This window comes from Lepidochelys kempii, chromosome 9 (genome assembly GCF_965140265.1).
Source record: "Lepidochelys kempii isolate rLepKem1 chromosome 9, rLepKem1.hap2, whole genome shotgun sequence".
NCBI lineage: Eukaryota > Metazoa > Chordata > Testudines > Cheloniidae > Lepidochelys > Lepidochelys kempii.
The window spans coordinates 4827339-4844062 of record NC_133264.1 but is presented as its reverse complement, the minus strand read 5'-3'; the positions used below and the strand labels follow the sequence as shown (position 1 = coordinate 4844062).

Here is a 16724-nt window from a genome sequence, read left to right as displayed (position 1 = left end):
CCAAAAATAAAAATCTGGTTTCACAAAGTGGTTACTCTAGTACTGGTGGCTAAATGCCAGTTGGCACGTACAATATGCTAGAGTAGGAGTAGGCGAGGATAGCTGTTAGTGAAGTGTTACATGTATGTGACACATGCTTGAATCTGGAAACTGAGATGCAAGAGTGATTAAGAGACCTGCCTTCCAGTGAAAGTTTTGGTTCCCTTGGCATGGAATAGAAGTGAGTGACACTTACATATCAAGACAACATGGGGTATTCACTATTTCACAGCTGAGCGGTTGGGTGCAGGAGAGTTGAAGGATTCAGTCTGGCAATCAGTTGGAAGAACATGAAGTGTTAGTGGCCATGAAAACCCTTACAGCTGAAAAATTATCAAATACGTTAGTGAAAACCAAAAACTTAGAGCTAGCTGTGCTTCTCTTGGTTGCTTGCAGTGGCCTACATATGGGTTTTTTTTGTTTATGTGCAATGGTGCTTACAGTAAGGAAGAGGTTAGACTGCAAAACTGCCCTCTCAACACTGGCAGAACCTGTCTGGATGGCTAAATGCCATTGTGAATCTCATATTAGTACTGTGTGGGGTGAATCCCCATCATTGTGAAAGCTTGCAAGTGTCCCTTTGATGCCTATAGGAGTTGAGCATGACGTGAGAGGAGTTAAATTTAAGTTCCCTTTGTATCTACAGTCTAGGAATCATACTCTCCAGGTCAGTACAAAGATATCTAACTGAAAATGATCTGGGTATATGAAACAGCACAGGAAAAATCTAATGGAATTGGACTCCATTGAATATAGTTAGTCCTCTGACTGATTGAATTTCATATTGAAACTCTTTTGCTGACAGTGGTCAGTGGAGGTTAGGGGATATACAGCAACACTGCAGTGACAGGACCTATAGATTGGCACAGTCAGAAATGGGAACCACTCTTTTGCATGTCACCAGCGTAGAGGTAGGGGGAAGAGTCAGCAGCAGGTAACACAAGGGACAGGAGACGTTCAGAACACTTAAAAATAGATTAAGCCAGAGCTGGGTCTCTAAGACTGTTGAACCAAGGTCAGGGACTCTGCACTGGGCACCTGAGATGTTCAAAGAACCTCTGTGCCTATGATAAAACACAAATTAGAAACTGACTCAATGAGGCTTGTGCATCCTTATGAAGGACACTTGTGGCAAGTGCCTACATCATTCCATGGTAGAATGAGAGGAGTTAAATCACTGGATACTTCTCATCAGCTCTCTGAGCAGGATTCAAAAGGGAGAGGTGCAGAGACACCCCCTCCTTCACTGCTGGTATTACTTTCGGAAGCCAAGAGAAATTAATGGTCATGATCCAGAGGGTGGTCTATAATTTGCTTGCACAAAACATGCCCAGAAGTATGCATTCTGAATCTTCGCTCATCCCTTAGTGAAAACCCCTCCCCGAACCAGCTGGGAAGTCTGGAGCACCAGGCACCTCTGTGTGGAATAGGCAATGAACATAAGAATGGCCAGACTTGGTCAGACCAAAGGTCAGTCCAGCCCAGTATTCTGTCTATTGACAGTGGCCAATGCCAGGTGCCCCAGAGGGAGTGAACCTAACAGGTAATGATCAGTGATCTCTCTCCTGCTATCCATCTCCACCCTCTGACAAACAGAGGCTAGGGACACATTGGTGTGTAGCTGATGCATAAAGAGGAGGGTGGTTTTCCTGTCCCCTCAGACCTGTCACCTCCTGGAGAAGAGTCATTTACTGATACGGGAAAGCAATATGTCATCTGGGAGGTGTCCCTTTACCACCTGGCTGATTGAGGCAGGCTGGAATGTGACTGTTTGCACTGGGCAATGGCCCATGCACAGCAAAAGTGCTGAGTTAGGGGGTTAGGAATATGATCTCTTTCCGTTCTTGTACGTCGCTGCTTCTGCTGTTACATAAGTTTGGCTTTCTCCATTGCAAGGGCCATTTTGATCTGCAGGGGTGATTGCAGTGACCTGGGCCTTTTGTTTTATTTCAGCAAATAGGTGTCAGACAGGGAGGAAGGGGGAACGCAACCACCTACAAATGTCCGCTGCAGCTTAGTGTCGAGATGCGTTAGACAGGAGTGAACAGGTGGGAGGCTGTGCTGGATTACTGCTCAGATTGTGCTCTTCCCTGGTAGAGGCAGTTGGCTTCAGCTTCCTTTGTGATCCGAAGCTCCATGACTGTCCTGTGCACATTTTTATGCACACATGTTTCCCTCCATGGGGGCAAAGGCTGAGTCAAGCCCCATGTGCTGTCCCTCCTGCTAAACCCGAACTATACCTTTTAATGCAATCCCCCGCCATTCCCAACATGATAGATGGCACTGTTAGACACTTCAGAAGGAGGGCTGCATTCTTAGACACGGCAACTGCTTCAGAGCCCACTCAGGTTGATGGGAGTTCTTCCATTGACTCCCCTGGGCTTTGGATCAGGCCTTAGGTCACTTGTCCCTTTCGCTCTGCTCCAGGTCTGAGCCAAGCATCAGATCTGCAGTGGAGACACGGTGCAGAGGTGTTTCATGTTACAGGCTAGAGCAGGGGTGGCCAACCTGAGCTGGAGAATGAGCCAGTATTTACCAATGAACGTGGCCAAAGAGCCACAGTAATACGTCAGCAGCCCCCGCCCCCCGTAGCTCCTCCCACCCACCGGCAGCCCTGCTGATCAGCGCTTCTCCGTCCCTCCCCGCACCTCCCGATCAGCTGTTCCATGGCGTGCAGGAGGCTCTGGGGGGGGAGGAGTGAGGGCACGGCAGGCTCAGGGGAGGGGGCGGGAAGGGGTGGGGGGGGCAGGGCCTGTGGCAGAGCCAGAGGTTGAGAAGTGAGCACCCCCTGGCACACTGGGAAGTTGGCACCTGTCGCTCCAGCCCTGGAGTCGGTGCCTAGACAAGGAGCCGCATGTTAACGTCCGAAGAGCCTGCATGGGGCTCCGGAGCTACAGGTTGGCCACCCCTGGGCTAGGGGGCTTTGTCCCTTCCAACTTGCCTCCCTGGAGTTACCTACATGTCGGGTGCTCGCTAGGCTCCAGAGCACAAAGAGTTCAAACGCAACCTCCTCCTCCAGCCCACCGTGGTGACTTTTGTCCTTTGCAATAGCTGACAGCAGATGGGCATTCAGGCAGTGGAGAGGATGGGTGGCCCAGCGCTGTGGAACAGCACATCCCGGCTCATGCTAGGTGCGTGTTGTGAAGGAGCGTAATAATAATAGCAGCTCTTAGAGCTGGTCAAAATTTTTTCATTTAAAATAAAAAAAGGACAGTAAGCAGCTTTTTGACGAAAATGGACATTTCTGCTGGAAATGCCCAGTTCTGATTAAGTTTTTCAGGTTTTTGTTAAAGAACTGAAACCCTACAAACATTTGACTTTTTTGACGGAAAACTCAAAAAATAGTGTTGAAAAATAAATGCTTTAATTAAAAAAAAGCCTCTCTGGAAAACAAAATCAGCCCCAGTTCTATTTCTGTGCTGGCTAGGTGTAACCCTTACTTTGCTCACTCGCTTTGTGAGACATCAAAGGAGAGACCTCTGGACTCCGTGCGGGTCTCGCAGGCCTGAGACTCTACCTGAACGAATGGAGCTCCTGGGCCGGTTAGTTTGGACGGAGATTGGGACAGGCGCCAATCCATTGTTTATGGTGCCAGCTGTTTGGAGAATCCGTCTTCTGATCTTGCGGCTTTTGGAGAGGAGTGTTAGATGATAAAGCAAAGCAACTAAGACCATGAACTTTTAATGTAGGCGTTGGGGCCCGATGACCTCATTCTAAGCCTCTCGCTCTGTCTAAGTCTGAAACTATGACAATTTAGTATTAAAATGTCAAATGAAAGAGAATAGCTAATGTTCACTCATCCCAGGGCACTGTGCTATTACTCAGGGGTCGGGGGAAACAGACATTTCTAAACCAGATGTAGAGATTTACTGGTACTACTGAGTGCCTTTTGATTATACTCCTTTTTAGATAATGGGCGATAATGCCTTTAAAAATACGTAACCTCATGAAAGGTTGGTGACGTTGGGAATCAAAGTCGATTGTGAGATCTGGTGACCCATAAGAGTGAGCTGGTGAAATGAAATGTAATTGCTTCAATGAAAGTGCATGAATGAACAAGATTGTCCAGTAGTTTAGGTCCAAAGTTAGAATTTTGCTTTAATAAAAATCTAATATGAAAGCCCCCCAAATTATTTATTTTATAGCACTAAGTTCTTAAGGATTGCCTTGTGCTTATTGCTGTACACAAACGTGGAAAGCAGCAGTCTCTGTTCTGAAGGGCTTAAAATACATACAGATGAAGGAACATTTATTTTGTTCTAATACAAACCCCACTGCTCCTAGTTATGTTCACTTGTATTGTAGTAGGTCTTAGTAATCCTGTTGTACGAGATGCTATACAAACATCTACAAAGAAACACTCCCTGCCCTAAGCGATTGCGATCTAAATAGTATCTGGCTAAATAAGGCATGGGGCTGGGAATCAGGAGATCTGAGTTCTGTTCCTGGTTCTGCCACTGACCTGCTCCATGACTTTGGGCAAGTCACTTCCCTTCTTTGTGCCTCAGTTTCCCCTTCCACCCTTCGTCTGGCTTGTCTGTTTAGATTACTGTATAAATTTTCGGGACAGGCACTGTCTCTTGCTCTGTAGACTGCCTGGCACAATGATGTCCCAATCTACCCTATTAATGATAGTCTGTGCAACCCTTTTTTTGGTTTGAGATTGTAAAATATTCCCTGTTGAAACTGAGACCCTGCAACTGGTTTCTTTGTTGGATCAGAGAGGAGTACGAGGGGAGAAGCAAGTGAAACTGACTGGTGTCGTTCACAGTGTCTAGCCTAAGTGAAATGCAGACAATAAATGGTGAGAAGTCAATTCAGCGGTTTTGAAAATAATCTGCTTTCAATAATCTGGGTGTTGATTAGCCACATGGGGATGGGTTTAAGATGTTTAAAAAAATATACAGGGCCTGATTTTGCTCTCAGTTATGCACAGGTGTAAATCGGAATGACAGCTGTTGGCAAACGTAGGTCAGTGCAGAATCAGGCCCGGGATTTTTAGTCTGTCAAGGTCCATTTTAATCAAGGTTCATGATGACTGATCCCTCTTTCCTTCCATACTGCTCCCCTCTGGTGGCTTCCTTTGAACCTCCGGCTCGCTCATTTGTTCCCCGGGAGCCCCTCCCGGATGCACTTCACTTTCCCTCGCTCCTCAGCCTCCCCGCCTGCCTTTCTCCTCCTTTCCTCACCTGCCTCCAGAGGCAGCGGTGTGTACGTTTTAAATAACGCCATCTACAATGGGACCTGCATCATACTGGGGCCCCACAAGCTGGCAGCCCTGTGCTTTGAGGAGCGGTCTGCAGAATCACAGCCCCTGACTCTGTCTGCAGAACTGCAGGGAGGGAGAATTTACTGCCATTCTTCCTTCCTGGGACAGAAGGGTGGAGCTGGAGAAAGGAGCCACTCATGGCATGAATGTTTTCCCTCTCTTGGCCCCTTCCGGTTGGGTGCCTGGCTTGCTGGGGCACCCTAGTACTTGTCCAGTGTAGTCTGAGCCCTTCCGTTCTGCGCTGCTCTGAAGGAATGCACTGCGCAATAAATCTATACGGTCCCTTTTTGGGGGACAATTTTATGACCATTGGGAGTAAACCTGAAGCTTTAGTGTAAAGGCGAAGTTGATAATTTGTTCCTGCAGCCAGGTTTGCTGGCTCAGGAATGCAGGCAAGGATGGAGGTGAGGTCATGGTTTACATAGGAAAGCCCTCCTGCCCTTATGTATGCCAAGTCCTGTGGTTGAGATGCTCCTCTTCCTGGAGCTAATTTTACCCATCAGCGCGGACGCAGCTGGCCCGTACTGCCTCTGACATCATCCTTCCTTTTGCAGGATGTCCTGAGAGCACAGCAGTGGTGAGTCCCAGCATGTCTGACATGGACACTCCAGTTGTGGTTGATTTAAAAGCCTTAGTTATCAGAACAGCTCGCTGCTGGGCACGATAGATTAGGAGAGTGTGCACTTCATCATGGGTGGAAACCTCCACTGCTGTAAATTAGCATTGACTTCAGTGTAACCGTGCCGATTTACACCAGTGGAGTGTCTGGCCTCCTGGTTTTCTGCAGCAATCCCCCCTCCGAGAAGGCAGAAAGTGAGTGGTAACTGTCACTCTTTGACTCAATTCACTTCCCAACAAGGGTTGGCTGTTGGCAGGAGAAGAAAATCATCCAAAAAAAAAAAAAAAAAAGAGAAAACCCACTTCCAGCTTATATTTTTTGCATGATTTTTTTTATTGAATTCTTTTCAGAAAAATTATTATTGTCAATGTGTATAAAATAATATAACCTAATAAACACAGAAACCAAATAAACTTAATAAGGACCCAATCCTGCAAACAGTTACTTGGTGAGTAAGAGTGAAGTTACCCAGATGTGTAATTGTTGACAAGACTGGGCCCTAATACCAGATAGGCCTAATCATAATGCTCTGAAAGCTTTAGCAAAGCTTTTGACACAGTCTCCCACAGTATTCTTGTCAGCAAGTTAAGGAAGTATGGGCTGGATGAATGCACTATAAGGTGGGTAGAAAGCTGGCTAGATTGTCGGGCTCAACGGGTAGTGATCAATGGCTCCATGTCTAGTTGGCAGCCGGTATCAAGTGGAGTGCCCCAAGGGTCGGTCCTGGGGCCGGTTTTGTTCAATATCTTCATAAATAATCTGGAGGATGGTGTGGATTGCACTCTCAGCAAATTTGCGGATGATACTAAACTGGGAGGAGTGGTAGATACGCTGGAGGGGAGGGATAGGATACAAAAGGACCTAGACCAATTGGAGGATTGGGCCAAAAGAAATCTGATGAGGTTCAATAAGGATAAGTGCAGGGTCCTGCACTTAGGACGGAAGAACCCAATGCACAGCTACAGACTAGGGACTGAATGGCTAGGCAGCAGTTCTGTGGAAAAGGACCTAGGGGTGACAGTGGACGAGAAGCTGGATATGAGTCATCAGTGTGCCCTTGTTGCCAAGAAGGCCAATGGCATTTTGGGATGTATAAGTAGGGGCATAGCGAGCAGATCGAGGGACGTGATCGTTCCCCTCTATTCGACATTGGTGAGGCCTCATCTGGAGTACTGTGTCCAGTTTTGGGCCCCACACTACAAGAAGGATGTGGATAAATTGGAGAGAGTCCAGCGAAGGGCAACAAAAATGATTAGGGGTCTGGAACACATGAGTTATGAGGAGAGGCTGAGGGAGCTGGGATTGTTTAGCCTGCAGAAGAGAAGAATGAGGGGGGATTTGATAGCTGCTTTCAACTACCTGAAAGGGGGTTCCAAAGAGGATGGCTCTAGACTGTTCTCAATGGTAGCAGATGACAGAACGAGGAGTAATGGTCTCAAGTTGCAGTGGGGGAGGTTTAGATTGGATATTAGGAAAAACTTTTTCACTAAGAGGGTGGTGAAACACTGGAATGCGTTACCTAGGGAGGTGGTAGAATCTCCTTCCTTAGAGGTTTTTAAGGTCAGGCTTGACAAAGCCCTGGCTGGGATGATTTAACTGGGAATTGGTCCTGCTTTGAGCAGGGGGTTGGACTAGATGACCTTCTGGGGTCCCTTCCAACCCTGATATTCTATGATTGATTCTATGAAATATCAAACTGAGCTGCTTAATATAGGCTCCGCAGTCAATGTTCAGGCACCAAAAGGTGAGCGGCCTGGTTTTTCGGCAGTGCTGAATATCCTGGAATCTCCTTCAAGTCCATGGAAGCTAAAGGAGCTTAGCAGTCCTGAAAATTAGGCCATTTATATTTAGGAACCTAATCTTGAAGATTTTGGCAACGAATCCCAAGCATTGGACACCACGGGTATTAAAGTGTAAGACTGTATCGTTCTAAATCCTCCAGATTTTTAAAGTGTTTTTCATTTCAAATGAAAAGGTCAGATAGAGGTGGCTTGAAGTCTAGGGACAAAGGCAGGCAAATTAGTTTCCCCCCTCCTCCCCAGACACCTGTCAATCACACACCAACAGACCCCTGTTAATTCACACTGATAACTAACTCATTGAGAGCTTGCTTACACATTATTTTAAGTGTATCGGTGTAGCTAAAGGCAGTACAGTCCCTCCAGTGCAGACATGGTTTCAGTAGGACAGCTGTTCTTTACTGGAAGGGGAGTAAGCTACATTCGTATAAGGCATCTTCATACCTGTGTAATTGCATCTACATTAGGACTTTTACTGGTATCGCTATTTCGGTTTAAAAAAAAAAATCACACCCCTAACCAAAATAGTGACCCCAGTAAGGTTTTCAACTGTCGGCCAGGCCTCAGAATGGATAAATGTTGTAAATTAGCAGAAGAGCGAATGAGATCTATTTTTTTAAAAGGTTTCAGAGTAACAGCCGTGTTAGTCTGTATTCGCAAAAAGAAAAGGAGTACTTGTGGCACCTTAGAGACTAACCAATTTATTTGAGCATAAGCTTTCGTGAGCTACAGCTCACTTCATCGGATGCATACCGTGGAAACTGCAGCAGACTTTATATACACACAGAGATCATGAAACAATACCTCCTCCCACCCCACTGTCCTGCTGGTAATAGCTTATCTAAAGTGATCATCAGGTGGGCCATTTCCAGCACAAATCCAGGTTTTCTCACCCTCCAACCCCCCCACACAAATTCACTCTCCTGCTGGTGATAGCCAGGTGATAGCCAGCTGATAGCCAGGTGATAGCATAGCTGGTATGCATCCGATGAAGTGAGCTGTAGCTCACGAAAGCTTATGCTCAAATAAATTGGTTAGTCTCTAAGGTGCCACAAGTACTCCTCCTCTTATTTTTTTAAAAGGCTGCTACATCGTACAATAGTTTTGACAATTGCCACTTTAATGGCTGAGATTTTCAAAAGTAACTAGTGGTTGTGGGTGCTTCCATCTTTGAGCGTCCAACACGCGAGACAAAGGGGTTTTATTTTCAGAAAATCTGGAGCACCAGTCATCAGGTTTGTTATCTTGGGCATCCAAAGAAAAAAAAGAAGATGGGCAGTGGCAAACAACATCCCAAGGAAGGGTCTGAGCCCAGGAGAATGTCCCATGGCACAAACCCAGAACGAGGGAATAAACAGCCGACTCCCAGTTGGCTTAGAAACACGTGGAACCCAGCAGCCGACTAGTGTCTGTACGCAGTGGTAACATTTAAAAAATGTTTTCGTCAAACCTGCTGAACGCAAAGTCTGATCGGAACTGTTTTAAAACCAGGTCTGGTCACAGGAGCATTGTCTACACTGGGCTCCCAGTGGCACTAATGCTGGCTCAGCTGAATCAATCTTAGACCTAGTGGGGAATGGTCTGTAGGTTTCCCCATTGCAAATAAGATCTCAGGTCATCTTGCCAGGAGCCTATGGGCAGCGCCTAAATTGCATATAACTACATCAGTTTTACATGAAATGTAAACACACACACCCCTAATATTTGCTTGTACTTGTCTCGTCTTTGATGGATGGAGAGCATTTGCCTGTTGGCTGAGTTTATCCGCAATAATTTTTCATCTTTGTCTATACTGTGCAATAAGTTGAAGAGGCCAGTAATGGGCTGCGTTTTAGGCTGTTGTATGTAGTCTGTCTGTGGCTTGGCTCTGCCTGTTTTAAGTTATAGGTCTGGTGACGCCTGCAGTAAGCACTAGGAACGCTGATAACTCTGGTGCCTCTTATTCCTGAACATGAGTCAGATCCTGAGATGCATCAGTGCTGGGCTGAGTCACAGGGAGAGCATACTAGGTTTGATCTTGAAAGGTGCTGAGTGCTTTGACCAGTGCAGCAAAGCACAAAGAACTGTGGAAACACAGGGTTGGAAGGGGCCTTGATAGGTCATCTAATCCAGTCCCCTGTACTGAGGCAGGGCCAAGTATTGTCTAGACCATCCCTGGCAGGTGTTTGTCTAACGTGCTCTTAAAAACCTCATACGATGGCGTTCTGCAACATCCCTGGGTAATTTGTTCCAATGCTTAACCACTGTGACAGTTAGGAAGTTTTTCCTAATGTCCAACCTTGCTGCAATTTAAGCCTATTACTTCTTGTCCTGTTCTCTGTGGTTAAGGAGAATAATTTATCACCCTCCTCTTTGTAACGGCCTTTTATGTACTTGAAGCCTGTTATTATGTCCCCCCTCAGTCTTCTCCTCTCCAGACTAAACAAACCCAGTTTTTTCAATCTCACCTCTCATAGGACCTGTTTTCTAGACCTTGCATCATTTTCGTGGCTCTCCCAGTGACTTTTTCCAAGTTTGTCCACATCTTTCCCGAAGCGTGTGGCCTGGAACTGGACACAGCACTCCCGCTGAGGCCTCATCAATGCTAGTTAGCACGTGAATAGTCCCATTGACTTCAGTGGTACTACTTGGGGTGCTTAAAGTTGAGCACATGCCTATGTGCTGTGGATGGATCAGGGAAGAGTGCTGAATACATCGCAGGACTGAGCCCAATGCAAATTAACAACTTTTCCACGCTAGGGGTCTGCTCCTGTTGAAACCCATGGCAAAATACACCCTTTGATGTCAGTATTGCAGCGTCAGGCTATCGGTGCAGAAAGAAACTACTCTTAAAAAGGATATTTTGCAAATGGGAGGGGAAGGAAATTATCCTCCCTTTGGAATCTGTACCCTTTATAGTCCTGCTGGGGAAGCAACAGAAGAGGTGTCCAGTTTGTGGGAAAACTAGGTGCCTTCCTCTTGCATGACTGTAAACGGTCTAGACGTAACTGCTGGGGTTTTACTACTTGTGATAGAAAAATATTTCCTCGTAAGTAGCACAGGTGAGAGAATTGCAAACCTCAGCTGAGTGGTTCTAGCATCACAGCCACAAATGGAAACCGTGCAGCCTGATGAACCCTAGTGGTGTGTCTCAGCGCACCACACGCAAACACATCGGTCATGTGGGTTGGCCACACTTGGAGTGGCAAAGCCAAGATGAGAACCAGGACTCCTGACTCCTAGTGCCCTGCTCTGACTGGTAAAGAATAACCCCGCTTACATTTTATGCAAGGGTGAAACTGACACAATCCTGAGTTTTCAGGGCTTCCCCTAGAAGGGCAGCAAAGTGAAATGTATAGGAATTGAGTCAGGTTCACTTTGGAGCTGCGGTCCCGTAGCAAGTAGCAAGAGGACCCGGGATGTGGATCCAGCCGAGTAGGAAAGGGAAAGGCCAACAAAAGCTTCTCCACTGGTTTCCTTACTTTACTCCTGTTGATGATCAACCGTATTGGTCCCAGAACTGCACTAAGTAATTCCACGTGTGTATTACTCTGACTGTGGAAAATGTTGGGGTGGAGGATCACATCCGGCCTCCTAAATGGATAAGGTGGGGTTTAACAGCAACAGAGCAGCCCAGGTATGCTTGCCAGCTGATCATATTCACTCCCCCCCCCCCACGTCATTTTTGTCTCCTTTTTCCTCCCCTTCTTCTCAGAAGTTAGCATGGTGCCTCGAAAGTCTGCTTCACTCAGTGTCCTGGCTGGCACTAGTTGTAATCCTGTTCGACTTGCAGACAGTGGGTGTCCCAGAGGAATCCACATACTAAACCTCTATCTGATTTTGCAGTACAAGGGCAATGCTCAAAACATCCCAGAAGTAGTGTGGTTTAAACTGCAAGCTTTGGAAAATAAATTGTTCATCACGGGGGTTAATTGTGTGTCTTTCCAGGGCTGTAGCTCACGAAAGCTCATGCTCAAATAAATTGGTGGCATGCATCCGATGAAGTGAGCTGTAGCTCACGAAAGCTCATGCTCAAATAAATTGGTTAGTCTCTAAGGTGCCACAAGTCCTCCTTTTCTTTTTGCGAATACAGACTAACACGGCTGTTACTCTAAATCCAGGGTTGTGACTCAGGAGGAGACTTCGGAAGGAAGAAACCCTGAATATCTTCAAAGTGCCTTTGTGCATTCATCTAGGAGTGTTCAGCGCCAGAACCGGTACGTAGACCTATTTCTCGTGGAACACGGGCAATTCTGTGCAGGCTTCGCCCCAGGAATTCCAACTCTAGACCCTTGTTTGTGATTTTTCGTAAGGAATCGTAATCACTGAATGGAGAGAGGAGGCTCATTGAAGTTTTAGACCCAGGCACTAACTTTCCACAGTTAACTTTCCACACTTGCCCTGGCACTCGGTGCCTTCTGTGGTGGAGTAGGAGGTGCTCAGTACCTCTGAAAAGCGATTAACGTTCAGAACCCTGGGCTGAGCAGAATTTTAGAGCTTCTGTTGCGCTCACTGAAGTGGGTGTGCTGAGGTCTGACACCAGGTGTGTCTATAATATATGTGAGGGGTGTGTGTAGATGTAAATACCTAAAATGTAGCAGTGAGGATATAGATGAAACATGTATGTGCAGTACACAGTGAAGCGGGAGATCTATAACGTTGAGACATGTATGTGCACGTGTGTAATATATCATCTGTGTGTACGTGAGCGTAAAGTATTTCTATGCATGCACACATGTACTCTCTGTACCTGGAGCCATTTCATAGCTACCAGATTCAGCCGCCTAGGGAAATGCTTCTGGCCAAGATGATAAAAGCCAGCTCCTGCTTTTCTCTGACTTCTGTCTATATTAATTCTTTGTGACCCAGTATTTGCCCTTTGTCTGCAAATGGGAGCAGTCACACGCCTTTGCGTTAACACATTTGACAGCGCATAGTTTCAGTCTGCAAATCTGACAGCTGCTTTTGAAATGCACCAGATCCTCGCCTTCTGCATGGGGGCCTGGCGTTCGCCCTGTGTCTCCCCGTGACGCTGCAGAAGCCCCCCGCGGTGTGCGCGTGTTGCAGCTGTGCGCTCTGTCTGTTGAGACGGTTATGAATCAAATGTACTGACGGATCCTGGTTACGTCATGTCATTTAGGTGAAACTGGTTGTGGCCTGACCCAGTGGCCTAGTGTTAGTGATCCGTACGGCTGTGCAGAGGACTTGGGGTGGATTTTTTTTTTTCTTTTCAGTCCCCAGGCTTTTGCTTCCCAGGCCAGCACAAGCTGAGCGTGTGCAGGGAAGGAGCAGTTTGTGTTGTACATCAGTGATCTCTGTCTGGGCAGAATTTCTCCCTGGTGTGCTTAGATGCCTTGCAGTCTTCCGTGAAGACAGAAGAGCTGACACGCTAAGTAGACAACATAGTAATGAAAAGAGTAAGGTAAAATTGGAGCAAGGAAAATGGGGGGAGATCCTCGGAGCTGCCCAGGAATGAGAGGGTAGTGAATAGGCCCTTGGGGCATTTTGGTTTCTAATATGCTCATGTCATAAAAAGACGATGCACTTATTTGCATGTAATGCGATGCTTTGCATGCGCTCTCAAGGTGCCATCCTGGCTGTTTATGTGGTTCACTCTGCATGCCACTGGTACACAGTCATTGCTCGGGGGAGATTAGCACTTTATTCCAATCGAATTGGCATTGTTTAAACTTGCTGGAAAGTAGCGCTCCCAAGACAGGCTGCCTGCCAGCCCGGATCGTTACCTTGACCAGGATGGGTTCGGTCCCCGGCTCTCAGCCCGTTTTTCTCTTGATACGTTATCTCTGGTTGAGAGTCCAACCCTTCCCTGTAAAGTCACTGACCCATTAGTCCCATGCTACAGGCCGAGTGGCTGTAAATCATATCCTGCCAGTCCCTGTGTAAATCAGACGGGCACGTCAACAGCTTGCATTCCTTCGGGGTGCGTTCCCTTAGCCCCCCACTCGCTGCAGCCTGCATTCCCCTCGTGGTTGGTAGAGCAGGTGGGTGATTTCTCTCTCGAGCTGACACAGCTAATATTTCTTCTCCCGGCAGACGTGATGGCACTTGGTGCTCGTTAAATGTGGCTGGCCCTTTTCCCTATTTGTGCTCTGAGTCCTGATCCACAGAGGGTCGGTGTGCTCCTGTAACAGCTTTTCTAACACCCGCCTCTCTGCTCTCTCTGTGCTGGGCGCTCTGAGGCTTCTGCTGCCCATTTTTTGTGTTTCCTAGTGTCTTGTTCTGCCTTCCTTGGGCAGGTGGTTTTACAGAATCTATCCAGGCACTGATGTGGCCTTTATCACCACAACGGCAGAGAGCCTGCTCCCACTGATTCCAGGGGATTAGCCCTTGAATGGGATAGAACAGTCTACCCTGGTGCATTAGGAATGCGCCTGGCTTCCATGCCAACGGCAAGTGCAGCTGGCCCCTCTGAGTGCCGTCATTGGGTTTTAAAAAAGTAAGTCAATGGCCACCTCCCAGGAAAGACCTAAACCAGCAACCCGTCCGAGCTAACACAACACGCTGTGCTCTTGTGCATCCCATTCATTGCCCTTTGAATTAATGGTTGCTCATGTTAAGGCTCTTACATTTAAAGGAGGGGCGGGTGTTCGTGTGTTTATCTCGGTTTTGTGTGCGGTGGGAAGGGCGTTAAACTACGCTTGATTCTCTTCCTAACAGGGAAGAGAGCTCTGGTTTCTCCAGAGCAAAGGTGCTCATGTTCTCCATCTCCCGTGACATCAGAATGATCATATCCTTGATCCCTGGAGGCCTTGGTGCCTGCTGTGTGCCCCTCGCTGCCTATCTTGGGTATTTATTTGGCCCCCATCACTGCAGTATCATAGCAGTTCAGATGTATATCCTCACGACACCCTGTGTGATAGGGCATTGCTATTATCTCCATTGTACAGATGGGGAATTGAGGCACAGAGAGGCTAAGTGACTTGCCCAAGGTCACACAGGAAATCTGTGGCAGAGGAAGGAATTGAACCTGGGTTTCTCAGGTCCTAGTCTAGCGCTGTAACCACTGGACCATCCTTCCACTCTGTCTTGATCCCTTGATGCCCCTCCAGAACCCTTGGTGCTGTTTTGATTAAAACCAAATGCTGTATTAAAAATACCACTTTTTAAAGTTGATTGGCCATACAGAGGCGTTCAGTGCCTCTAAATCGGACAGCATCTTGTTTTTTTGTTTTTGTTTTTTTTTAAAAGGCACTATGGTAGCATCAGCTTGACAGCCCGTTACTGTTGGAAATGTTCTGAATTACACATTCCCCAAGCTCCCACAATTCCCCAAGAGGAGTGTTGATATCCCACAATGCCCTGCAGCGAAGTCGGTGGTGTAGGGGACGCCGGGCTGCCTACGCACGGTGCAGTGCACCTCTTGCTGATACTGTCTCTTCCAGGGAGGAGGCGTGGGACCAGCAAAGGCCAATAATGTTGGTAGCAATATGCCTGCAAAAATGCTGCTGGTAAAACTACCTAGTGTAGACTTGGCCCTGGGGTTGGCATTAGGTGGCGTAACAATGCGTAACAAGGGTCTCCTGAGGTCTCAGACCTGTCCCTTGTTGGTTGGTTGCTTTTTCCCCAGTACGCTGTTGCAAAGGGAATTAAATCCACTTGGCGTGTGGCACTTCGAGCCGGGAGCTTCCCAAGTGCAGACTCAAGAATTGCAGTGCTACTGGGCCTTGCAGCGTGGTGTGCGTCCCGTAGAGTTAATAATTCACACACAGCCCAGAATTCTGTCTCAAGATGGGCAAGTCGTCTAAGTGGCAAAGCTAGGGAGAGAAGGGTGATTTTTTTGACATCCTTTGGAGTCTTGATCTCCATATTTGGAAATGTTTACCCATCGCACTGGTCTATTGGAAGGGGAGGGGAGGTGACTCAGGGTTTGGTGGAAGCAGGGTTTGAATTCCTGGAGTAAGTTTTTTTTTTTTTTCCTTTCTCTTTTCCCCTTGTTTTGGAAGCCAGTTGTCGTCAGTTTTCAGCTCTCTAGCTCCTGGATCTCCTTCCTAATGCCATCTGCTTTAGGGGGGAGCGTCTTAGTGAAGGAGATCATCTGAATTCCAGTAAGTACGTGGTTATTGCAGAAGCAAGGGACTTGGTTTTTTGTTTAATCAGATGGATTGGTTGGGGGAGGAGGTGAAGCGTGTTATGACCTGTAACCTGGTCTGTTGAGCAGGAGTCAAAGAGAAAGAGACCTCCCGCAGCAATGAGATTTACCTGGTGGATCCATCTCAAATTCAAACCCCAGGCTCTGTCATTCCCTGAGGGCCTAATGTTTGGCTGTAGCTGAAAAGATCCTTTAAGCAGGCTCCAACTCCGTCCTTTGGTTCCACAGGTTAATGCAGCAGGACAGTAGAGTATTGCAGAGTGAAATAAGTATACCCCTAGAGTAGCATTCAGCAGGTAAAACACAGCTTATGTGCAATTTTGGTCTCATGAGCAACTGCGTGTATTAATGGGGCTATATAACCTGCAGGTATATTTGCTGCAAAAGTTAATATTTAACTACATTTATTGTGCAGCAGGAAGAAGTTTAAGCATTTTAACAGGCTGAGGTTTTTTCTTCCCAAGTTTTCAGTGTATAGTTTTTCCTGTTCTTTTGTGTTTTCCTCTTTAGTGTGAGTATATAATCTGTCCGATATTACAACTATCTGATTTTCCCCCAGCCCTCCCTTTCCTGAAAGGAAACTACAGTTCATCAAGAAAGGACGCTCTAAAAAGACCTGGAACATTTTGTTTCCTGTTTTAGTTGTGGCAACTAAAGCCATGCCCAGGAATTTGGAATTTGTCCCTCTATTCTTATTGCCTTTTGGATTCATTATTCTGTAGCATGTGCAGGGTAATTTCTTTCCCCCCAGAGACAAGGGGGAGAGCTTTTAACGTTGATTCTGAGTGGATTGAACACTGTATTTCTAATGGAGAGAAGTGTCCTAAATCTTTGAGTTTGAGAGGGGCAAGAATGGGAAGGGATTTAAATCACTGGTCGTGATCACGGATATCTATATCTTCTTTCCAG

At 46.9% G+C, this 16724-nt stretch overlaps 1 protein-coding gene across 8 annotated transcripts in view; it reads left to right on the top strand.

Annotated features, from left to right (window-relative positions):
* LPP (LIM domain containing preferred translocation partner in lipoma) overlaps positions 1 to 16724 on the top strand; it is a 449897-nt gene that overhangs the window by 18022 nt on the left and 415151 nt on the right. For 2 of the 8 annotated variants that reach the window (XM_073359053.1, XM_073359054.1), the window contains exon 1: positions 15338 to 15771. The gene's annotated coding sequence lies outside the window, so the exon portion shown is untranslated. Of the gene's footprint in view, positions 1 to 11826; positions 11923 to 15315; positions 15772 to 16724 lie in introns of those variants that run through there. The other 6 variants (XM_073359049.1, XM_073359055.1, XM_073359056.1 and 3 more) reach the window with 6 other exon arrangements.